The following is a 25,803-nucleotide window of genomic DNA, read 5'->3' on the forward strand; positions in this document are numbered from 1 at the left end:
GGCATTGGTGCTCGGCTTCAAAAGATACCTCGAATACAGTCCGGCGTTAGAGCTCGGACGCAAGAGGACACTGCCTCCCGGGAAAAACTTCAAACCCGAGGTGTGGCATAAAAATAATAAGGCATTGATAAAGGCCAGAAACTTAAAGGGGCTCCTCGGATACCCGGCGTATAAACTCGTCGAATGCATTTCGGCGATCCTCAAGATCGAAGATGAGAAGATTTGTTGAACCAGTTTTCAAGACCGATGACCGAAGATGAAGAACAGTTCGGAAGAATCGAGGAGCGTCCCTAACTTGAAGACCGGTTCAGGGGGCTACTGACGGTGTCCTGGACTAGGGGGTACTCACCACGTCGTCTCCCGATCTATTAGATTGGGCCGAGGCCCCCATGGCCGTATACTCATGGGCCAGTTCGGACAGCTGCCGCATACAAGGAAGATTCCACAAAGACTTGGCGATCAAGACAAGGACTTCTCCCCACCAGCGTATTCGGCTAGGACTCTTGTTAACCTAGGCCTCTGGTGCATTATATAAACCAAGGCCAGGCTAGTCGATAGGATATACAACATACACATCAACAATCATACCATAGGCTAGCTTCTAGGGTTTAGCCTCCTTGATCTCGTGGTAGATCTACTCTTGTACTACCATATCATCAATATTAATCAAGCAGGAGTAGGGTATTACCTCCATCGAGAGGGCCCGAACCTGGGTAAAAACATCGTGTCCCTTGTCTCCTGTTACCATCCGGCCTTGACGCACAGTTCGGGACCCCCTACCTGAGATCCGCCGGTTTTGACACCGACAGTTAGTGTTCACATGATTTAAATGACGTTTAAAGCGGTAAACCCAAGAATCAAAGTCCTCATTTTTCACAATCTTAGGGGGAGGACCGGCATGATTCAAATGAGTGGAAGAAACCGGTCCACCATAATCAAGTGGTGGTTCCACATGGCCAAAGATGTCGGTGCCATTCTTACCACTAGAAGAAGGAGCCTTTTCACTACTAGCTTCCCCCTTGTCGGGGATAGCATCTGTCACCTTGTTGGTGGGGTCACCCACTTTCAACGGTGCGGTGGATAGTTTAAGCCCCTCAAGAAATTTAGTAAACATGCTTTCAACTTCGGTCGTCATGGAGGTTTTCAATGTCTCCAAGGCCACATTGAACTCCTCATGAGAGACCGAGGTTCCCCCATCGCCCGTAGACGAGATCGGATTCACACCGGAGTGTTCCTCCACACCGTCTACGGTATCAACCATACTCTTTGGACGGTAAAGTCCTTAATAAAGAGACGAGGCTCTGATACCAATTGAAAGGATCGATATGGTTGACTAGAGGGGGCTGAATAGGCAACTAACAATTTTTAGCTTTTCTTTAGCAATTTAAACTTTGCATCAAAGTAGGTTGTCTAGATATGCAACTAGGTGAGCAACCTATATGATGCAACACGGATAGGAACACAAGCAAGCAAGATATATGAAACAAATAAGCTTCCACAAGTAAAGGCACGAGATAACCAAGAGTGGAGACGGTGGAGACGAGGATGTGTTGCCGAAGTTCCTTCCCTTTGAGAGGAAGTACGTCTCCGTTGGAGCGGTGTGGAGGCACAATGCTCCCCAGGAAGCCACTAGGGCCACCGTAATCTCCTCGCGCCCTCACACAATGCGAGATGCCGTGATTCCACTATTGGTGCCCTTGGAGGGGGCGACCGAACCTTTACAAACGAGGTTGGGGCAATCTCCACAATTCAATTGGAGGCTCCCAGCGACACCACGAAGCTTCACCACAATGGACTATGGCTTCACGGTGACCTCAACCATCTAGGATGCTCAAACACCCAAGAGTAACAAGATCCGCAAGGGATTAGTGGGGGAATCAAATATCTCTTGGTGGAAGTGTAGATCGGGGCCTTCTCAACCACTCCCGAGCAAATCAACAAGTTTGGTTGGCTAGGGAGTGAGATCGGGCGAAAATGGAGCTTGGAGCAATAATGGAGCTTAGTGGTGGAAGAGGTGAGTCAACGGGGAAGAAGGGGACCCCTTATATAGTGTGTGGAAAAGATCCAACCGTTACCCACCAACCAGCCCGCGGCCAGCGGTACTACCGCGCCTGGCCAGCGGTACTACCGCAAGGCCGCGCGGTACTACTGCTTGCAACCAAGCGGTACTACCGCATGGCTATGCGGTACTACCGTACCGACCCACGGTACTGCCGTAACCCCAGCACAGAACCGATAAATAGACGCATAGGAGCTGGGGGAGGTACTTCCGCATGCGCGGTACTACCGCGGCCCCCATGCGGTACTACCGCGAGGCAAAAATCCCAGCAAGGGGAGAAGGGAAACTTCCGTGCCTACTTCCGCAAAGAAACGGAAGTAGCAAAAACCCGACACAGTAGTACTGCCGAGGGGCGGTACTACTGCCTGACTGCATAGCGCGGTACTACCGCTCGGTGAACGCGGTACTACTGTGGGCACCTGCGATACTACCGTGCTACCGTGCGGTACTACCGTGAATGCCCACGGTACTACCGTTGGCCTGGGAGCAGTACCACCACAACCAACAATGGCAGCCAGGCAAGCGAGGCAAGAAAACGGAGGAAGCTCCAAGGAAGGAGGGGATAGGAAGGAGACGTGTATGTGATGATTCCACCCAAACCTTTCCAACGCGGACCCCCTCTTAATAGTACGGCTTTCTGACGACTCAAATCCACCAAAAAGAAACGTAGAAAAGACGCCGTCTTCGTCAGTCTTCGAGGGGCACCCAATCGTCTTGTGCCTAGCAAAGAAGTGTCTGGAATACTCATGGCACACGATTAGTCCGCAAATGCGTTGTCATCAATCACCAAAACATTTAGGGATAAATATGTCCTTACAACAAGTATTCATCAATTTCAATTACTCAACTAGCACACCTCTAATATTACCACCTTTATATCTCAAAACAACTATCAAGCATCCAACTTCTCTTAGCATTTAAAATTTATAACCAAAGTGAATTACCATGCTGTTCTAAAGGACTCTCAAAATGATATAAGTGAAGCATGAGAGATCAATTATTTCTATAAAATAGAACCACCGCCGTGCTCTAAAAGATATAAGCGTAGTACTAGAGCAAAAATTATCCAACTCAAAAAATATAAGTGAAGAACATAGAGTATTCTAATAAATTCCTATTCATGTGTGTCTCTCCCAAAAGGTGTGTACAGCAAGGATGATTGTGGTAAACTAAAAAGCAAAGACTCAAATCATACAAGACGCTCCAAGCAAAACACATATCATGTGGCGAATAAAAATATAGCTCCAAGTAAAGTTACCGATGGACGAAGACGAAAGAGGGGATGCCTTCCGGGGCATCCCCAAGCTTAGGCTTTTGGTTGTCCTTAGATTTTACCTTGGGGTGCATTGGGCATCCCCAATATTAGGCTTTTGCCACTCCTTGTTCCATAATCCATCAAATCTTTACCCTAAACTTGAAAACTTCACAACACAAAACTTAAAAGAAAATCTCGTGAACTCCGTTAGTAAAAGAAAACAAACCACCACTTCAAGGTACTGTAATAAAATAATTCTTTATTTATATTTGTGTTAAACCTACTGTATTGAAACTTTTCTATGGTTCATAAACTCTATTACTAGCCATAGATTCATCAAAATAAGCAAACAACACACGGAAAACAGAATCTGTCAAAAACAGAACAGTCTGTAGTAATATGTAGGTTTAGAATACTTCTGGAACCCCAAAAATTCTAAAATAAATTGATGAACGTGAGGAATTTATATATTAATAATCTGAAAAAATAATTAACTAAATAGCACTCTCCTGTAAAAAATGGCAGCAAATCTCGTGAGCGTTGAAGTTTCTGTTTTTTACAGCAAGATCGCAAAGACTTTCCCCAAGTCTTCCCAAAGGTTCTACTTGGCACAAACACTAATTAAAAGCATAAAACCATATCTAAACAGAGGCTAGATGAATTATTTATTACTAAACAGAATCAAAAAGCAAGGAACAAAAATAAAATTGGGTTGCCTCCCAACAAGCGCTATTGTTTAACGCCCCTAGCTAGGCATAAAAGTAAGGATAGATCTAGGTATTATCATCTTTGGTATGCAATCCATAAGTGGCTCTCATAATAGATTCATAAGGTAATTTAATTTTATTTCTAGGGAAGTGTTCCATGCCCTTCCTTAACGGAAATTGGAATCTAATATTCCCTTCCTTCATATCAATAATTGCACCAATCGTTCTAAGGAAAGGTCTACCAAGAATAATAGGACATGTAGGATTGCAATCTATATCAAGGACAATGAAATCTAAGGGCACATAATTCCTATTTGAAGCAATAAGAACATCATTAATTCTTCCCATAAGTTTCTTAATGGTGGAATCCGCAAGATGCATGTTTAAAGAACAATCATCGAATTCACGGAGACCTAGCAAATCACACAAAGTTTTAGGGATCATGGAAACACTAGCACCCAAATAACATAAAGAAAAGCATTCATGATCTTTAATCTTAATTTTAATAGTAGATTCCCACTCATCATGAAGTTTTCTAAGGATAGAAACTTCCAATTCAAGCTTTTCTTCATAAGATTGCATTAAAGCATCAACGATATGTTTAGTAAAAGCTTTATTTTGACTATAAGCATGCGGAGAATTTAGCACGGATTGCAACAAGGCAATACAATCTATTAAAGAACAATTATCATAATTAAATTCCTTGAAATCCAAGATAGTGGGTTCATTGCTATTTAATGTTTTGACCTCTCCAATCCCACTTTTATCAATTTTTGCATCAAGATCTAAAAACTCTGAATCATTGGGACGCCTTCTAACTAAAGTTGACTCATCTCCAGTACCATCATTATCAAGATTCATATTGCAAAACAAAGATTTAATAGGGGACACATCAATAACTTTTAGACCTTCATCGTTATTATCATGGAAACTAGAAGAACACGCTTTCACAAAGCAATCTTTTTTAGCATGCATCCTAGTGGTTCTTTCTTTGCACTCGTCAATGGAAATTCTCATAGCTTTAAGAGACTCATTGATATCATGCTTAGGTGGAATAGATCTAAGTTTTAAAGAATCAACATCAAGATAAATTCTATCCACGTTCCTAGCAAACTCGTCAATCTTAGACAATTTTTCTTCAATCAAGGCATTGAAACACTTTTGCGAACTAATAAACTCTTTAATATTAGATTCAAAATCAGATGGCATCTTATTATAATTTCCATAAGAATTGTTGTAGGAATTACCATAATTATTAGAGGAATTACCAGGAAATGGCCTAGGATTAAAATTACCTCTATACGTGTTATTACCAAAATTGTTCCTACCAACAAAATTCACATCCATAGATTCATTATTATTCTCAATCAAAGTAGACAAAGGCATATCATTAGGATCAGAAGAAACACTTTTATTAGCAAACAATTTCATAAGTTCATCCATCTTTCCACTCAAAACATTGATTTCTTCTATAGCATGCACCTTTTTATTAGTAGATCTTTCAGTATACCATTGAGAATAGTTAACCATAATATTATCTAGGAGTTTAGTAGCTTCTCCTAAAGTGATTTCCATAAAAGTGCCTCCCGCGGCCGAATCTAAAAAATTTCTAGAAGCAAAGTTCAATCCAGCATAAAAAAATTGTATAATCATCCAAAGATTCAAACCATGTGTAGGGCAATTACGTATCATTAATTTTATCCTCTCCCAAGCTTGTGCAACATGTTCATGATCAAGTTCCTTAAAATTCATAATATCGTTTCTAAGAGTGATGATCTTAGCGGGAGGAAAATACTTAGAGATAAAAGCATCTTTGCACTTATTCCATGAATCGATACTATTTTTAGGCAAAGATGAAAACCAAGTTTTAGCACGATCTCTAAGAGAAAACGGGAATAGCTTCAGTTTAACAATATCATTATCCACATCTTTCTTATTTTGCATATCACACAAATCAACAAAGTTGTTCAGATGGGTAGCGACATCTTCACTAGGAAGGCCGGAGAACGGATCTTTCATGACAAGATTCAGCAAGTCAGCATTAATTTCTCAAGATTCAGCATCGGTAAGAGGATCAATTGGAGTGCTAATAAAATCATTATTGTTGGTAGGAAAAATCACACAATTTAGTATTATCTTGAACCATCGTGACGAGCAACCAATCCAACATACAAGCAAACAAGAAACAAGCAAAAAGAGGCAAACTGGAAAAGAGAAGGGGAACGGAAAAAGAGGGCAAATAAAACGGCAAGGCTGAAGTGGGGGAGAGGAAAACGAAGGCAAATGGCAAATAATGTAATGCGAGGGATAAGATTTTGTGATGGGTACTTCGTATGTCTTGACTTGTGCGTAGACTCCCCGGCAACGGCACCAGAAATCCTTCTTGCTACCTCTTGAGCACTGCATTGGTTTTCACTTGAAGAGGAAAGGGTGATGTAGCAAAGTAGTGTAAGTATTTCCCTCAGTTTTTGAGAACCAAGGTATCAATCCAGCAGGAGGCCACACGCAAGTCCCTCGTACCTACACAAACAAATAAGAACCTCGCAACCAACGCGATAAAGGGGTTGTCAATCCCTTCACGATCACTTACGAGAGTGAGATCTGATAGAGATAATAATGATAAGATAAATATTTTTGGTATTTTTATGATATAGATTAAAAGTAAAGATTGCAAAGTAAAATAGATTGGAAACTTATATGATGGAAAATAGACCCGGGGGCATAGGTTTCACTAGTGGCTTCTCTCAAGATAGCATAAGTATTACAATGGGTGAACGAATTACTGTCGAGCAATTGATAGAAAAGCGAATAATTATGAGAATATCTAGGCATGATCATGTATATAGGCATCACGTCCGTGACAAGTAGACCGACTCCTGCCTGCATCTACTACTATTACTCCACACATCGACCGCTATCCAGCATGCATTTAGAGTATTAAGTTCATAAGAACAGAGTAACGCATTAGGTAAGATGACATGATGTAGAGGCATAAACTCAAGAAATATGATATAAACCCCATCTTTTTATCCTTGATGGCAAAAATACAACACATGTGGTTTCCCTTTCTGTCACTGGGATCGAGCACCGCAAGATTGAACCCAAAGCTAAGCACTTCTCCCATTGCAAGAAAGATCAATCTAGTAGGCCAAACCAAACGGATAATTCAAAGAGACTTGCAAAGATAACCAATCATGCATAAAAGATTCCAGAGAAGAATCAAATATTGTTCATAGATAGATGATGCCTACTACACAACCCTCTTCTTGTAGACGTTGCTGGGCGTCCAAGTGCAGAGGTTTGTAGGACAGTAGCAAATTTCCCTCAAGTGGATGACCTAAGGTATATCAATCCATAGGAGGCGTAGGATGAAGATGGTCTCTCTCAAGCAACCCTGCAACCAAATAACAAAGAGTCTCTTTTGTCCCCAACACACCCAATACAATGGTAAATTGTATAGGTGCACTAGTTCGGCGAAGAGATGGTGATACAAGTGCAATATGGATAGTAGATAATAATTTTTGTAATCTGAAATTATAAAAACAGCAAGGTAAAATGATAAAAGTGAGCGTAAACGGTATTGCAATGCTAGGAAACAAGGCCTAGGGTTCATACTTTCACTAGTGTAAGTCCTCTCAACAATAATAACATAGTAGGATCACATAACTATCCCTCAACATGCAACAAAGAGTCACTCCAAAGTCACTAATAGCGGAGAACGAACAAAGAGATTATGGTAGGGTACGAAACCACCTCAAAGTTATTCTTTCCAATCAATCCATTGGGCTATTCCTATAAGTGTCACAAACAGCCCTAGAGTTCGTGCTAGAATAACACATTAAGATACAAATCAACCAAAACCCTAATGTCACCTAGATACTCCAATGTCACCTCAAGTATCCGTGGGCATGATTATACAATATGCATCACACAATCTCAGATTCATCTATTCAACCAACACAAAGGACCTCAAAGAGTGCCCCAAAGTTCTACCAGAGAATCAGGACGAAAACGTGTGCCAAACCCTATGCATAGGTTCATGGGTGGAACCCGCAAGTTGGTCACCAAAACATACATCAAGTGAATCACGTGATATCCCATTGTCACCACAGATATCCACGGCAAGACATACATCAAGTGTTCTCAAATCTTTAAAGACTCAATCCGACAGGATAACTTCAAAGGGGAAACTCAATTCATTACAAGAGAGTAGAGGGGGAGGAGAAACATAAGATCCAACTATAATAGCAAAGCTCGCGATACATCAAGATCATGCCAAATCAAGAACACGAGAGAGAGAGAGATCAAACACATAGCTACTGGTACATACCCTCAGCCCCAAGGGAGAACTACTCCCTCCTCGTCATGGAGAGCACCGGGATGATGAAGATGGCCACCGGAGAAGGATTGCCCCCTCCGGCAGTGTGCTGGAACGGGTCTAGATTGGCTTTCGGTGGCTACGGAGGCTTCTGGCGGCGGAACTCCCGATCTATTGTGCGTTCTGGAAGTTTTAGGGTACGACGATATATATGGGTGCGGGAAGTACGTCGGAGGGGCCACGGGGGCCCCACGAGGCAGGGGGCGCACCCTAGGGGGGTGGGCACGCCCCCCACCCTCGTGGGCAGCCCGTGTCTCCCCTGACGTGCACTCCAAGTTCCCTAGGTTGCTTTCCTTCCAAAAATAACTTCTCCAGTTGATTTCGTTCCGTTTCGACTCCGTTTGATACTCCTTTTCTTCGAAACACTGAAATAGGCATAAAACAGCAAATCTGGGCTGGGCCTCCGGTTAACAGGTTAGTCCCAAAAATAATATAAAAGTGGAAAATAAAGCCCAATATTGTCTAAAATAGTAGATAATATAGCATGGAGCAATCAAAAATTATAGATATGTTGGAGACGTATCTGTCGGTGTACAAAAAGAGGGGTACGTTTTTTGTACCCCTATAGTTGTGCACGGGCAGTCTGAGCCACGGGCACCACCACACTGAGCAAGGCAAGGGAGGTGAGCCAAGGTAAGGCCGAAGCTCAGGAGAAGCAGAACGATGCCAAGACCATGACCACAAAGAGCAAAGGGGACGAAATGGATCCCCCTGGCAAGATCCTTGCCGAGAGGCGGTTTTAGCAAACCCGGCAAGACCCTTGCCGTGGCAGCTCGCCCCACACCTACGGAGTGAGTCACCCTTGAGTCCACTGCCCCCATGGGGCAAGGATTCGGGAGACATCCCCGTGGTGGCTTGCAGATCTTTGTGAAGACATTCAAGATCAGATACACCCTTTAGAAGATGATGATCCCTGGCGGGATCCCAGCCAAGGAGGACCACAAGGCCCCCGGCAAGAGCCTTGCCGGGGATGACAGCAGGCGCCACGGCAAGACCCTTGTCGGGGCCCCGGCAAGGCCCTTGCCAAGAACACCCGTAGGGCCACCATCAGGACCAAGCCAGTCAAACCTCCACCACCGTTTGCATGTAGCTGCCGACCCAACCAGCTGGGCACGCACCTATGTGGCGGCATGTAGATCTTCATGGAGACCCACCACTGCGCCACCTCAGCTGCATGCCTGCCTACATGGCACCGCGGGCGCCGCTGGCCAGGGCGCATGTCGACGCGAGAGGGAGCAGCGACGGACGAGACAGGGCTCTCCCCCGTCCCCGATAAAGCAAGGACACCTGGGCAAGACGCATTAAATGCGCCTTGTCGTGTAATGCGAGGGATAACCTCACATCATGTTCCCTTTCCACCTCATGTGTGCCACTGTGGCAACCCCTTTCCTATAAAAGGAGGCCCGAGGCGACCAGGAGGGGGATTCGGCTTTTTGGAGCTCCTCACGCCCCATAGCTAGCTCAAGAACACAGATATACAATCCACCAAAGCAGGAGTAGGGTTTTACGCATCCCCGCGGCCCGAACCTGGATAAACGAACCGTGTGCTATCTGTTTGATCCGCTCTTCTCATGACCCCGCGCCCCGCAACCGTAGTAGGGATTCTTGTGATCCCATAGGTGTCGTTCCCACCGACATCTTTGGCGCGCCAGGTAGGGGGCGCAGTTGTGAGAATCGGCTTTAGCAGCTAGTTCGACGCTTCTTCATCCTCACGGAACCCAAGAAGAAGACGACGGTGGCGGTTGGCCCGTCGGAAGCCGGACATCCCGTCCCGACACGGGCGAGCAGCGGACTGGTCGCAGAAAGGACCCGGGGCACCGTTCGTGAACACCAACACCGTCCCAGCAGCCGGAGTTTGGGAGGCGGCGATGTTTGTGCGCCTGGTAACGGGTCGCACGCCGCCAAATCCAAAGACGGAGCCAGGCCCTCCGCGGGTGGCGCGGGGCCTTCCAAAATCGCTGCCACCCCGCCCGAAGGCGATGCGAGGGCCTCCAAGACTCCCACGCCAACACTGACGGCACGCTCCACTCAAGCGGCGCACGACGAATGGCGTAATCACGCCGAAGACCCCGGGCGTCGCCGTGGGAAGAGCCCCGAGCGCCACTCCCGGGAGGTAGAAGACCTGCCCGCTCGCCGAGGCGCTGGTGAAGATGGCATGCGACCGCGGGGTCGTGATAGAGCTCCTTCTGACATGGTCAGAAGTCGAAGCGTGTCGCGATCCGTGCAGGTTTCGCTGCCACCAACGCCAGCAGAAGCCCTGGCGCGCGCGCAGTTGCTCCTCATTTTTCCTCCCACTACGGGGAAACTCGATGAATGGACAGCCACTATCCGAAGCCTGGTTGCGGTGGCCAACAAAGACGAACCGAGTCCGGTGGAGCCCCCGGGTCGACGCTTCGACGGAGTCCCACGCACCAGTGGCAGGAAAGCCGGTGGCGCCGCGACCACGGTGCACTCGCCTCCTCCTCACCCGGTACTACGGACGCCAGCCCGTCACGACGTTACGGGCGACGAAATCTCCATAGCGTCGTCCGACCCGCGGACCCACTGTGACCAGCGCCAAGTCCTTCTGGAACGAGAACATGAAGACGCTCGAACCACTATCGAGCGCCGGCGCGGAGCGCGCCACCAGTCAGACAGGCGAGCAGGGCCTGCTGTGAACCACCCGGCACCGGAGAGCCCTAGAGGCCTACCTTACGAGGTAGGTTGTCCGGCTTTTACCCGTGAGCTGCGGCAGTTCCAGTGGCCCACTCACCGCACCTTCAAACCTGACGTGGGCGAAAAGTACAGCGGCAAGACCCACCCGTCCGAGTTCCTCAGCATCTACACCATTGCGATGCAAGCTGCCGGAGCCCGCAACGATAAGGTGCTTGCGAATTACTTTCCGTTGGCTCTTAAACCCAACGCCATGTCATGGTTGATGCACTTGCCGGTAGACTCTATTTCCTCCTGGTCGGATTTGTGCCATGAGTTTGTGGGCGCCTTTACTGGAGGCCACCAAGCCCATGGCCAAGCGAGCGACCTGCACGTCATTCCCTAGAAGGGAGGCGAGAGTCTCCGCAAGTATATACAGAGGTTCAGCCGGATACAGCATAATATCCCTGATGTTCACCCTGCCGCCATCATCAGCACGTTCCATCAGAACGTGCGTAACCACAAGATGCACGAAGAGCTGGCAATGAACAAGGTGAAAGATGTAGTAGAACTCTATGTTCTTGCTGACAGATGTGCCTGGGCTGAAGAGGGAAGGAAGTACCCCGGTGAAGACGCCGGCGTGGAAACCGACTCCTCAGATGAAGATACTGCCGCCCCGGCGAAGAAGGGCCGGCGCCGCAACAGGAAGCGCAAAGGTAAAGCCGTGCTTGCCGTCGAGGGATCTGGTGACACCGGCTCCACCAAGAAAACCAAGGCAGATGACCCCGGCAAGGAAATTGCCGGATGTGTTGCCTACCGGGCCTTGGCGGTTGCCGAGAAGCCAGGAAACTCCGACAAGCGATACTGCAAGATCCATCGCACCAAAGGCCATGCTCTCCAAGACTGCCGACAGGTTGAGCTCCTCGCTGAGAAGCAGAGGGCTGAATATGAGAGGCGGGACAAGGAAAAGGGCCAAGACGGTGCTGAGGGGTACGGCAAGAAGCGTGACGGCCAAGCGGGCCGTCGCGGCAAGGATAAACAACAGGAGAGGCCCGCCCGGGGCCGTGACAAAAAGCCAGAAGACGACGATCATGAAGAGGACGACGAATTCGGCGACCAAGAGTTTCAGAAAGCTACAGAGGCCATGTGCGTCGACGGCGGCGCCTCGCTGCATACTTCTCACCACCAGCTTAAACAATGGGCGTGAGAGATTACAGCGGCAGAGCCGTCGTTTGATGCCCAAAGGCCGCTGAAGTGGTCCAGCACACCTATCATTTTTGACACTGAGGATCACCCTGATCGCACTACTGCGGTCGTGTGCTTGCCATTGTTGCCTCAAGGTGACAAAGATGCTAGTCGATGGCGGGGCCGGTCTGAACTTGATCTCGCCTGCTGTGATCGAGAAACTACAGATTCCTGATGGAGACCTCAAAGAGACGGGCACGTTTCAGGGGGTCAACCCGGGAAGAAGCCAACCTAAGGGAAAGGTCATGCTGCCCGTGACTTTTGGAAGCGATCTGAACTACAGGACGGAGAGGATCGTATTTGATGTTGCCAAGATCCCCTTGCCCTACAACGGGATCCTTGGCCGCCCAGCGCTGGCCAAGTTCATGGCGGCGTCACACTACGCCTACAACACCCTGAAGATGCCAGGACCTGTGACGATCATCACCATCCCCTCCGATAAGAAAGATGCGCTGATTTGCGCTGACCAATTATACCAGCAAGCAGTTGCGGCAGCTGCCGCCACTAGGGCACTTGCTCCTGCCGCTGGGACCCCGGGAGGGAAGAAGAAGAAGAAGACCGGTGAGACCTCGGACACCCACTCTGGCAAGTGCACCTCTTCGGAGTGTAGCGCTCCCGTCGAGGACGTGCCAGAGAGCTCCACCGGCGGAAACAAGAAGCCCAGGGCCATACCGCCGGGAACCAAGAAGGTTTCTGTCAATAAGGACGGCACGGGAGGGGCTTTCACCATAAGCTCCACCCTCGATGACAAATAGGAAGACGCGCTCGTCACCTTCTTGCGGGCGAATGTTGATGTGTTTGCATGGCAAGCTTCCGACATCCCCGGCGTTCCCAGGGAGGTGATTGAGCACCACCTTGCTGTCTGTCCTCATGCGCGGCCCGTCAAGCAGAAGGTCAGAAAGCAAGCTTTGGAACGACAAGAGTTCATCACAGAGGAGATCCGGAAACTGGAAGCGGCGAGTTTGGTAAGAGGAGTGCTCCATCCAACGTGGTTGGCCAATTCGGTCGTAGTACGCAAGGCTAATGGGAAGTGGAGGCTGTGTATTGATTACACAGATATCAATAAGGCTTGTCCTAAGGACCCCTTCCCGTTGCCGCTCATCGACCAGATTGTTGACTCCACAGCTGGGTGTGATCTGTTGTCATTCCTCGATGCCTACTCCGGCTACCACCAGATCTTCATGACAAGAGAAGACAAAGAGAAAACAGCATTCATCACCCCATGTGGTACGTATTGTTTCATGCGGATGCCTTTCGGGCTGAAGAGTGCTGGTTCGACGTTTGCAAGGGCGGTCCAGACTGGTTTTGAACCCCAGCTCCATAGAAATATGGAAGCTTATATGGATGACATAGTGGTCAAAACCAAGGACAGGGCAACTCTCATACCGGATTTGCAAGAAACATTTGCAAACCTGCACAAGATCAATCTTAAGCTGAACCCTGAGAAGTGTGTCTTTGGCGTCCCGTCCGGCAAGCTTCTCGGGTTCTTTGTGTCACAGCGTGGGATAGAGGCCAATCCGGACAAGATCAAAACTATAGAGCAGATTGAAGCACCCAAGCGAATCAAGGATGTGCGTCGGCTTGCTGGTTGCGTTGCCGCCATGGGCAGATTCATTTCCAAGTCTGCCGAGCGTGCCCTTCCCTTTTTTAAGATCCTGAAAAAGGCGGGCCCGATGGAGTGGATGCCAAAAGCCGAAGCAGCGTTGCAAGATTTGAAGAAGTACCTCTCCTCCGCGCCAATACTAGTTGCGCCTAGGCCACAGGAGCCGTTGCTGCTATACCTGGCGGCAACGAACCATGTGGTCAGCGCCGCACTAGTGGCGCAGAGAGAGGTTGACGGCGAGGTAATGGCAGCGACAGAGCCTGACACCACCAATGCAGAGACGACACAGCCAGTTGAAGTGCCGCCGAAGAAGAAAATCATGCAGCACCCGGTCTACTTTGTTAGTTCCCTCCTGGAGGGAGCTAGATCAAGGTACTCCAGCGTGCAGAAACTGCTCTTCAGCCTTCTTATGGCCTCGAGGAAGCTGGGTCACTACTTCCAGGCACACGAGATCACTGTCGTCACTCGCCTCCCTCTGCAATGGATATTGCACAATCCATATGCAACGGGAAGAATTGTGGAATGGGCACTAGAGCTGTCCAGCTTTGGCCTTAAGTTTGACAGTACTTCGACGATTCAGAGCCGAGTCCTGGCGGAGTTCATTGCAGAATAGACCGTAACGCCTGACGAAGAAGCCCAAGAGACTGCTCTCCCCGGCAAGGAGGCAAGTTGCAGTTGGATCATGTACTTTGATGGAGCTTTCTCCTTACACGACGCCGGGGCTGGCGTACTGCTTGTCGCGCCCACCAGAGAGCACCTCAAGTACGTGATCCAGATGCACTTCCCCAGGGAGGTGTCAACAAACAATACGGCAGAGTACGAAGGGTTGCTTGCCGGTCTTAGGATCGCGGTGGACCTCGGAATCAAGAAGCTCATCATTAGGGGCGACTCGCAGCTCGTCGTCAAGCAAGTCAACAAGGACTACCAGAGCCCATTGATGAAGGCCTACATCGATGAAGTGAGAAAGCTGGAAGAGCGTTTTGACGGTATACAGGCTGAATACGTTCCCCGAGCGGAGAACGATATCGCCGATTACCTGTCAAAACGCGCTGCCCTCAAGCTACCTGTGGAACCAGGTACCTTTGTGCTCCAGCTAACTCAGCCATCCGTTGATCCATCAACAGAGCAGAACAAGAGGAGGAAATCAGGACCCGGCAAGTACTTTCCCGCCGAGCTCCCCAGAGCCGTCGGCAAGGATGTTGCCGGGGACACTGAGCCCGCCATGGGACGGCTAGCTCCGGCGGAGCGTCAAGCTCTTGCCGTCGAGACAGCCGCTCCTATAGCGGAGGAAATGCCTTTAGTCCTCACCGTCGAGCCTCAAGCTCCAGCGTGGGCACAGCATACCATCCGATTCCTCCAAACAGAGGAACTTCCTGAAGAGCGGGAAGAAGTGGAAAAAGTAGCCCATCGCTCTACCATGTACCAGTTCGTCGATGACGTCCTGTACAGAAAGAGGCCGAACGGTGTGAAATTGAAGTGTATCCCTCGGGAGGAAGGACTGGAGCTGTTGGCGGAGATACACGGAGGCATATGTGGATCCCACATCGGGTCAAGGGCCCTTGCCGGCAAGGCATTTCGGCAAGGCTTCTTCTGGCCCACCGCCCTCCAGGATGCGACGACATTAGTCACCAGGTGTGAAGCGTGTCAGTTCCATTCAAAGAAGCTTCATCAGCCAACTCAAGCCATTCAAACCATTCCTCTCTCCTGGCCCTTCTCGGTCTGGGGGCTCTACATACTGGGCCCTTTCCCCCGCGTTGTCGGGGGCTTTGAGTACTTGTACATTGCAATCGACAAGTTCACAAAGTGGTCGGAGGTGGAGGCATTGAGGAAGGTCATAGCTCAGTCAGCCGTCAAGTTCTTCAAGGGACTAGTGTGTCATTTTGGTGTACCCAACAGGGTCATCACCGATAACGGCACATATTTCACAAGCTGCAACTTCATACAATATATCCAAGACCTCGGCAGCAAAGTCTGTTTCGCTTCCGTTGCTCACCCACGAAGCAATGGTCAAGCTGAGAGGGCAAACGCTAAAGTACTGCGAGGCTTAAGGACCAAGACCTTTGACAGGCTGCACAAGAGTGGAAGGCGCTGGATTGATGAGTTGCCGACGGTTCTTTGGTCGATCAGGACGATGCCAAATCGAGCCACCGGCCAGACACCTTTTGCCCTGGTATACGGGGCAGAAGCAGTTCTCCCCACTGAACTCATATAAGGGTCACCTCGAGTGCTCGCTTATGATGAGCTTGAGCAAGAGCAACTGCGGCAAGATGATGCAATGCTCCTTGAGGAAGATCGTCTTCGGGCGGCTGTGAAAGCAGCACGCTACCAGCAAGCCTTGCGCCGCTACCATAGCCGCAAGGTTCATGCCCGAAGCCTTGAGGAAGGCGACCTTGTCCTTCGGCATGTTCAATCGGCCAAGAATTCCAACAAGTTGGTGCCAAAGTGGGAAGGCCCTTATCGGGTAATACGAGTCACCAGGCCCGGCGCAGTCCGCCTGGAGACTGAAGATGTCGTTCCGGTGAGTAACTCCTGGAACATTGAGCATCTTCGCAAGTTTTACCCGTGAGGCGCGGCTTGCCGGGCCCCCCGGCAAGCCACCTTTTGTACAAGCATTGTCGATGATGCATGTAACCCTTTGTACAAAGCCAGGCGCAGACCCTGAGCATAAATAAATGAAGCGCTGGCGCCCTAAGTTATAGCATGCATGCTAGGTCGAGTCTCGTCCTTGGTTAGGGTTGATAGTGCTTAGCAGCGACTAACCCCTAGCTTAGAGGTCGAGTGTGCGTCTCTTTGTCTTTCTTTTGTCTTCTTTGGTTCACAGGACACACGGATATCCGTGCCGAACCACTTGGGGAGGAAAAGAAGATGAACAGACCAGCATCTAGCCCCTGGCAAGCCAGCATTGTCGGGGGCTGCAAGAGCAAAGATTCACCCACGACGAACCAGAGTTGTCGGGGGCTGCATCTTCAGATAAGTTCTTCATCCCTTATCATGCATTCCATTATGGACTGAGGTATGTGAAACCTCGTTTTCCCCTAAGCTACCGTGCTCCCATAACTCTAGGCCCTAGGGCTCGTTCTTGGGGCCAAGTTTGGTCGTAGTCGCGGCAGCGGAAGGATGAAACAAGGAGCCAGAACCCGCCTCATCCCTGCCTCCGCCAAAGGCGTGAGGAAGGTCGAGCGAAGTGGGGAGATGGCAAGGCCTGTTGCCGGGCAAGGAAATGTTTATCTTAAAGATATCAAGGATTTACTCCTTGTCGTGGGTTCTACCCACAAACAAATGACCCGGCAAGCATCCCTTTTTCATTAAAAACATTCCACTCAGGTACAGTCCATAGGGAATGAAAAACATGAATGATGGGATTACAAATTTTAAATTCAGCTAAGGCCCGAAGGCTTACAAACTAAAAAGAGATAAGGTGCACGTAATCCCTTTCTTGTCCCTCTCCTCAGGAGGCAGGTCAAGGAGGCGAAAAGGGCAAAAGGGGCGCCTAGGTGAGCTACGGGTGGCAGAAGACACCAAGAGAACATCTCGATGGCCGTCCGAAGGCTGGATGGTGATGGCGGCACCGGAAGCAGAGCTCGAAGACGAGGCGGCAGGACGTCAGCACGTGTCGAAGGCGTCGGTGCCCGCGTACTCCGACTTGATGGCCTTGCCGCCCGCCCTCTTCCTCTTCCGCAGCCTCCCAACACCAGCCACCCAAGGAGACGACCCCGGGAAGTTCAGGGAGCCGGCGACACGGATGATGGGGTCGCCGGTGCCGCACGGAGCGGCACCCGACACCTAATCGGACCCGTCATCCTGCCGCCTACTACCCTCGTCGTCGCTGCCACTGTCCTCCTCGTCACTCCCGCCCGAGGAGGAGTCTTCACTATCAGAAGAGCTCTCCATGCAGCATCTTGCACGGGTCCCGAAGCACCCGAAGACCTTGACGGAGAGAAGGACACCCTCCATCAGCTTAAAATGGAGAGTGAGCCCCTCTGTCAAGCGGTGGATATGGGCAAACGTCTTCCATCCCCGATGGAGATACATCACGTGAGGGGCGGGGAAATCAACGCGGGCCCGTGGGCCACTGATCGCGCAGCCCCTCATGTGCAGCCACAACGACTCCAGCGGATCCAGCTCCATCTCCCGCGTGAATGGAGTCGGGAGACGAAGGCGACGGCGAGGCGACCGGCGTAGCCTAACGAAGAACTCGCAAGGGTGATCCCCAATGTGGCCCTCCACGGGGGGAGGAACTGCTGGCGGAGGCGAGGCCGGCGCGCCGCCCCGTCCTCCTCTTCCCCGAGCGCCTCGGCCTCGCCCACGGCCTCGCCCCCTCCCCTTCCCCTCGCGGCTGGCTCTACCACCGCGGGTGCAGGAGAAGGAGGGACGCGTTGTCGAGCGGCGACCCTCGCCGCCACCTTTGAAGGACCAGGATTCCCTCTCTCCATGACGGATGGAAGGGGGAGCAGAAGCTGAAGGAAGGAGGAGATGAAGGAATGCGGGACGCCATCCCCCCCTCCTGCTCTTTATAAAGGAACGGGGTGGGGGCTCGGCCGCCCCACTCAGCCAATCAAGAGGCGGAAGGCGCAGGGAACTGGGACCGACCCGCCGCCCCAGCCCGCGGCGGCCCGGTTTCCCGCCTCCACCATTCACCACCCCAAGCGCATGAGAGCCACGTGGCAGGCGTGCAGGACCGAGGCGATGGGTGAGGTGACCTCTCCCCACCTCGTGATCGTGGGGAGTGGACGCCTTGAAGACCACGCCTCGGCCCCGTTCAGTAAATGGGTCGTGCCTCCACGCCTCCCTCTGTTTATGGGGAAGGCGCGAACCACCCCCTTTACTACGACGTGACGCATGCATGCAGAGCTCAGCCCCACGCATGCCGCCCACGTCACACACGCCTCCCCACACCGCGCCACGCGCGGGAAGCATGGGAAGCGCAGCGCGCGAAGAGACTTACCGCGGTAAAAACCGCCCCGCCTGCCAGTGCACCGTTTTTGGGCCTAGCCCAACGACGCGATTGCGCTTACGTGTGGCCCAGGCCTGGGGGCTCCTATCGATGTACAAAAAGAGGGGTACGTTTTTTGTACCCCTATAACTGTGCACGGGCAGTCTGAGCCACGGGCACCACCACACTGAGCAAGGCAAGGGAGGTGAGCCAAGGTAAGGCTAAAGCTCAGGAGAAGTAGAATGACGCCAAGACCAAGGCCACAAAGAGCAAAGGGGATGAAACGGATCCCCCCCGGCAAGATCCTTGCCGGGAGGCGGTTTTAGCAAACCCGGCAAGACCCTTGTCGTGGCAGCTTGCCCCACACCTACGGAGTGAGTCACCCTTGAGTCCACTGCCCCCATGGGGCCAGGATTCGGGAGACATCCCCGTGGTGGCTTGCAGATCTTTGTGAAGACATTCAAGATCAGATACACCCTTTAGAAGATGATGATCCCTAGCGGGATCCCAGCCAAGGAGGACCACAAGGCCCCCGGCAAGAGCCTTGCCGGGGATGACAGCAGGCGCCACGGCAAGACCCTTGTCGGGGCCCCGGCAAGGCCCTTGCCAAGAACACCCATAGGGCCACCATCAAGCCCACGCCAGTCAAACCTCCACCGCCGTTCGCATGCAGCTGCCGACCCAACCAGCTGGGCAGGCACCTGCGTGGCGGCATGCAGATCTTCATGGAGACCCACCACTGCGCCACCTCAGCTGCCTGCCTTCCTACATGGCACCGCGGGCGCCGCTGGCCAGGGCGCATGTCGACGCGAGAGAGAGCAGCGACGGACGAGACAGGGCTCTCCCCGATAAAGCAAGGACACCTGGGCAATACGCATTAAATGCGCCTTGTCATGTAATGCGAGGGATAACCTCACATCACTGTTCCCTTTCCACCTCCTGTGTGCCACTGTGGCAACCCCTTTCCTATAAAAGGAGGCCCAAGGCGACCAGGAGGGGGATTCAGCTTTTTGGAGCTCCTCACGCCCCATAGCTAGCTCAAGAACACAGATATACAATCCACCAAAGCAGGAGTAGGGTTTTATGCATCCCCGCGGCCCAAACCTGGATAAACAAACCGTGTGCTATCTGTTTGATCCGCTCTTCTCACGACCCCATGCCCCGCAACTGTAGTAGGGATTCTTGTGATCCCATAGGTGTCATTCCCACCGACAGTATCAAGCATCCCCAAGCTTAATTCATGCTCGTCCTCGAGTAGGTAAATGATAAAAGGATAATTTTTGATGTGGAATGCTAGTTGGCATAATTTCAATGTGATTCTTATTAATTGTGGCAAGAATATTCAGATCCATAAGATTCAGACAAAAGTTCATGTTGACATAGAAATAATAATACTTCAAGCATACTAATAAAGCAATTATGTCTTCTCAAAATATCATGGCCCAAGAAAGCTATCCCTACAAAATCATATAGTCTGGCTATGCTCTATCTTCACCACACAAAGTATTTAAATCATGCACAACCCTGATGACAAGCCAAGCAATTGTTTCATACTTTTGATGTTCTCAAACATTTTTCAATCTTCACGCAATATATGAGCATGAGCCATGGACATAGTACTATAGGTGGAATAGAATGGTGGCTGTGGAGAAGACAAAAAAGGAGAAGATAGTCTCACATCAACTAGGCGTATCAATGGGGTATGGAGATGCCCATCAATAGATATCAATGTGAGTGAGTAGGAATTGTCATGCAACAGATGCACTAGAGCTATAAGTATATGAAAGCTCAACAGAAGAAACTAGTGGGTGTGCATCCAACTTGCTTGCTCACAAAGACCTAGGGCATTTTGAGGAAGCCCATCATTGGAATATACAAGCCAAGTTCTATAATGAAAGATTCCCACTAGTATATGAAAGTGACAACATGAGAGACTCTCTACTATGAAGATCATGGTGCTACTTTGAAGCACAAGTGTGGTAAAAGGATAGTAGCATTGTCCCTTCTCTCTTTTTCTCTCATTTTTTTAATTTTTATTTTTTTTATTTGGCCTTCTCTTTTTTTTATGGCCTCTTTTCTCTTTTTTATTTGGGCTTCTTTGGCCTCTTTTATTTATTTTTCGTCCGGAGTCTCATCCCGACTTGTGGGGGAATCATAGTCTCCATCATCCTTTCCTCACTGGGACAATGCTCTAATAATGATGATCATCACACTTTTATTTACTTACAACTCAAGAATTACAACTCGATACTTAGAACAAGATATGACTCTATATGAATGCCTCCGGCGGTGTACCGGGATGTGCAATGATGCATGAGTGACATGTATGGAAGAATTATGAACAGTGGCTTTGCCACAAATACAATGTCAACTACATGATCATGCTAAGAAATATGAAAATGATGAAGCGTGTCATAATAAATGGAACGGTGGAAATATGACAATGATCATGCTAAGAAATAAGAATAGCAAACATCATGTGAAGAAGCAAAAACTTAGGATCAACCGAAACTAACCGATAGTTGTTGAAGAAGAAATGTGGGATGCCAACCGGGGCATCCCCAAGCTTAGATGCTTGAGACTTCTTGAAATATTATCTTGCGGTGCCTTGGGAATCCCCAAGCTTGAGCTTTTGTGTCTCCTTAATTCCTCTCATATCACGGTCTCCCTAAATCTCAAGAGCTTCATCCACACAAAACTCAACAAGGACTCGTGAGATAAGTTAGTATAAACCATTGCAAAAACCTTATCATACTCTACTATAGAAAATCACTAAAATTATTATTCAACATTTCATACTAAATGCCTCTGCATATTTAATAGTCATATCCTCAAATAGAATCATTAAAGAAGCAAACATATGCAAACAATGCAAACATAACAGCAATCTGCCTAAACAGGATAGTCTGTAAAGAATGCTGGAACATCCATACTTCCCTAACTCCAAAAATTATGAAATAAAATTACCACTGTAGTAAATTTATCAGATATTAATATGCAAAAGGTTTCAACATTTTATCACATTCTGTCTTTTCTAGGGAATTATTGCAACAGCGGTAAACTTTCTGTTTTCAAACAGCAACATGTATACTTGTAACATAGGCATAGTAAAGGCTATAAATACCACTTTTATTGAAATAAAAGATGAAAGACAATGTTCTAAATAACATCAAGCAAATTCAAACAAAATAAATTGACGCTCCAAGAAAAACACATATCATGTGGTAAATAAAAATATAGCTCCAAGTAAAGTTACCGATGAACGAAGACAAAAGAGGGGATGCCTTCCGGGGCATCCCCAAGCTTAGGCTCTTGGCTATCCTTCAATATTACCTTGTGGTGCCTTGGGCATCCCCAAGTTTAGGCTCTTTCCACTCCTTATTCCATAGTCCATCGAATCCTTACCCAAAACTTGAAAACTTCACAACACAAAACTTAACAGAAAATTCGTAAGCTCCGTTAGCGAAAGAAAATAAAACACCACTTCAAGGTACTGTAATGAACTCATTATTTATTTATATTTGTGTTAACCCTACTGTATTCCAACTTCTCTATGGTTTATAAACTATTTTAATAGCCATAGATTCATCAAAATAAGTAAACAACACATGAAAAACAGAATCTGTCAAAAACAGAACAGTCTGTAGTAATCTGGATCTAATGTATACTTATGGAACTCATAAAATTCTCAAATAAATTTCTGGACCTGAGGAATTTATCTATAAATCATCTGCAAAAAGAATTAAATAAATATCACTCTCCAAATAAAAATGGCAGCAATTATCGTGAGCGCTAAAGTTTCTGTTTTTTACAGCATGATCAACAAGACTTTCCCAAAGTCTTCCCAAAGGTTCTACTTGGCACAAACACTAATTAAAAGCATATAACCACATATAAACAGAGGCTAGATGAATTATTTATTATTAAACAGGAACAAAAATAAAGTTGGGTTGCCTCCCAACAAGCGCTATCGTTTAACGCCCCTAGCTAGGCATGATGATTTCAATGATGCTCACATAAAGGGTAAGAATTGAAACATAAAGAGAGCATCATGAAGAATATGACTACCACATTTAAGTCTAACATGCTTCCTATGCATAGGGATTTTGTGAGCAAACAACTTATGGAAAAAATAATCAATTAGCATAGGAAGGTAAAGCAAGCAAAACTTCAAGATTTTAAGCACGTAGAGAGAAAACTTGATATTATTGCAATTCCTACAAGCATATGTTCCTCCCTCATAATAATTTTCAGTAGCATCATGAATGAATTCAACAATATAACCAGCACCTAAAGCATTCTTTTCATGATCTACAAGCATAGAAATTTTATTACTCTCCACATAAGCAAATTTCTTCTTAATCAGAATAGTGGGAGTATCATAAGAGACTTGAATACTATAAATTTTTTCCACATTAAAAGAGTAATGTTCAAAAAAAGGGTAATCATAATCATGACAAGTTTTATAAATATAATCCTCACTACTTTTTATAGCATATGTATCATCACAATAATTATCATAAGTAGGAGGCATGTTATTATCATTGTAAATTTGCATATCAAAACTTGGGATACTAAAAATATCATATTCATTAAGCGTAGCATCCCCAAGCTTGGGATAAACATTAATTGCAGCAAATATATTCTCAAAAACATCATCTTCATCAAACATAGCATCCCCAAGCTTGGGCCTTTTCATATCGTAAGCATAATCACTCCCATCATTAATAGTATAGATAGCACAAATAGTATAGAAAATATCATATTCTTCCAAGCAAGTGCCAAAAAGATTTTCAAGATCATAAGAAGTATCATTATCTTCCACAGTTATATTTTCATAAGGCACAATAGTAATAGGAGCAGCATTATTTGCGAGAGATACCTTTTTACCTCTCTTCCTTTTTCTTTTCTTCTTCTTCACCACATCATGTGTGGGTTCAATCCTCTTTTTGGAGCTCCTTATTAATGAGATTCGTTGAATAGGAGGCTCCTCCTCGTTATCTGATTCATCATAAGAAATAATAGGAGGGTATTGGGAAGCCTCTTCCCTTTCATTAGTATTCTCTTCATCTTCTATTTGTTTTCTTTTCTTTATGTAATTGGCAATATAAGGATTTTCAATGCAATTCACCACGCAATACATATAAATTTCCTCTAGATCAAAATGAAGAACTTTATCAAGGGCAAATTTTGGAATATCCTTAGTTCTGCGTTTAATTTCTTCATAACCCAAGAGCAAACTAAGTTCATTATGATGTGCAAGGGAAATCAAGTCATCACAATTTTTGGACACGATACGCTCATGAAACAATTTGCATTGGATACTAAAATGATCACGTTCATTGCAAAGTTCACAAGTAGGGCTAAGAAAAGATAAATTTTCAGCACATTCATCTAGCTCTTCTTGCAATAATTTGGTTTCTAAGTACTTATGCCTCTTGCAATATCTATCTTCCCTATTTGGTGTGTACTTGCAAACCCAGTCTACTCCACAAAAATTGACATGTTTACAGGAGGCATTTTCATCATAACTAGTGCAATCATCATTAGCATCATGGATATTCAAAGAATTCGTACTAACAACATTGCAATCATGCTCATCATTCAAATATTTAGTGTCAAACATTTTATAGATTTCTTCTTCTAGTACTTGAGCAGAATTTTCCTTTCCATCATACTCACGAAAGATATTAAAAAGATGAAGCGTATGAGGCAAACTCAATTCCATAATTTTTGTAGTTTTCTTTTATAAACTAAAGTAGTGATAAAACAAGAAACTAAAAGACTCAATTGCAAGATCTAAAGATATACCTTCAAGCACTCACCTCCCCGGCAACGGCGCCGGAAATGAGCTTGATGTCTACTACACAACCTTCTTCTTGTAGACGTTGTTGGGCCTCCAAGTGCAGAGGTTTGTAGGACAGTAGCAAATTTCCCTCAAGTGGATGACCTAAGGTTTATCAATCCGTAGGAGGCGTAGGATGAAGATGGTCTCTCTCAAGCAACCCTGCAACCAAATAACAAAGAGTCTCTTGTGTCCCCAACACACCCAATACAATGGTAAATTGTATAGGTGCACTAGTTCAGCGAAGAGATGGTGATACAAATGCAATATGGATAGTAGATAATAGTTTTTGTAATCTGAAATTATAAAAAAAATCAAGGTAACTAATGATAAAAGTGAGCGTAAACGATATTGCAATGCTAGGAAACAAGGCCTAGGGTTCATACTTTCACTAGTGTAAGTCCTCTCAAAAATAATAACATAGTTGGATCACATAACTATCCCTCAACATGCAACAAAGAGTCACTCCAAAGTAACTAATAGTGGAGAACGAACGAAGAGATTATGGTAGGGTACGAAACCACCTCAAAGTTATTATTTCCAATCAATCCATTGGGCTATTCCTATAAGTGTCACAAACAGCCCTAGAGTTCGTGCTAGAATAACACATTAAGATACAAATCAACCAAAACCCTAATGTCACCTAGATACTCCAATGTCACCTCAAGTATCCGTGGGCATGATTATACGATATGCATCACACAATCTCAGATTCATCTATTCAACCAACACAAAGGACCTCAAAGAGTGCCCCAAAGTTCTACCGGAGAATCACGACGAAAACGTGTGCCAACCCCTATGCATAGGTTCATGGGTGGAACCCGCAAGTTGGTCACCAAAACATACATCAAGTAAATCATGTGATATCCCATTGTCACCACAGATATCCACGGCAAGACATACATCAAGTGTTCTCGAATCTTTAAAGACTCAATCCGATAAGATAACTTCAAAGGGGAAACTCAGTTCATTACAAGAGAGTAGAGGGGAAGGAGAAACATAAGATCCAACTATAATAGCAAAGCTCGCGATACATCAAGATCGTGCCAAATCAAGAACACAAGAGAGAGAGAGAGAGAGAGATCAAACACATAGCTACTGGTACATACCCTCAGCCCCGAGGGAAAACTACTCCCTCCTCGTCATG

Source organism: Triticum dicoccoides, chromosome 5A (genome assembly GCF_002162155.2).
Source record: "Triticum dicoccoides isolate Atlit2015 ecotype Zavitan chromosome 5A, WEW_v2.0, whole genome shotgun sequence".
NCBI classification, from domain to species: Eukaryota; Viridiplantae; Streptophyta; class Magnoliopsida; order Poales; family Poaceae; genus Triticum; species Triticum dicoccoides.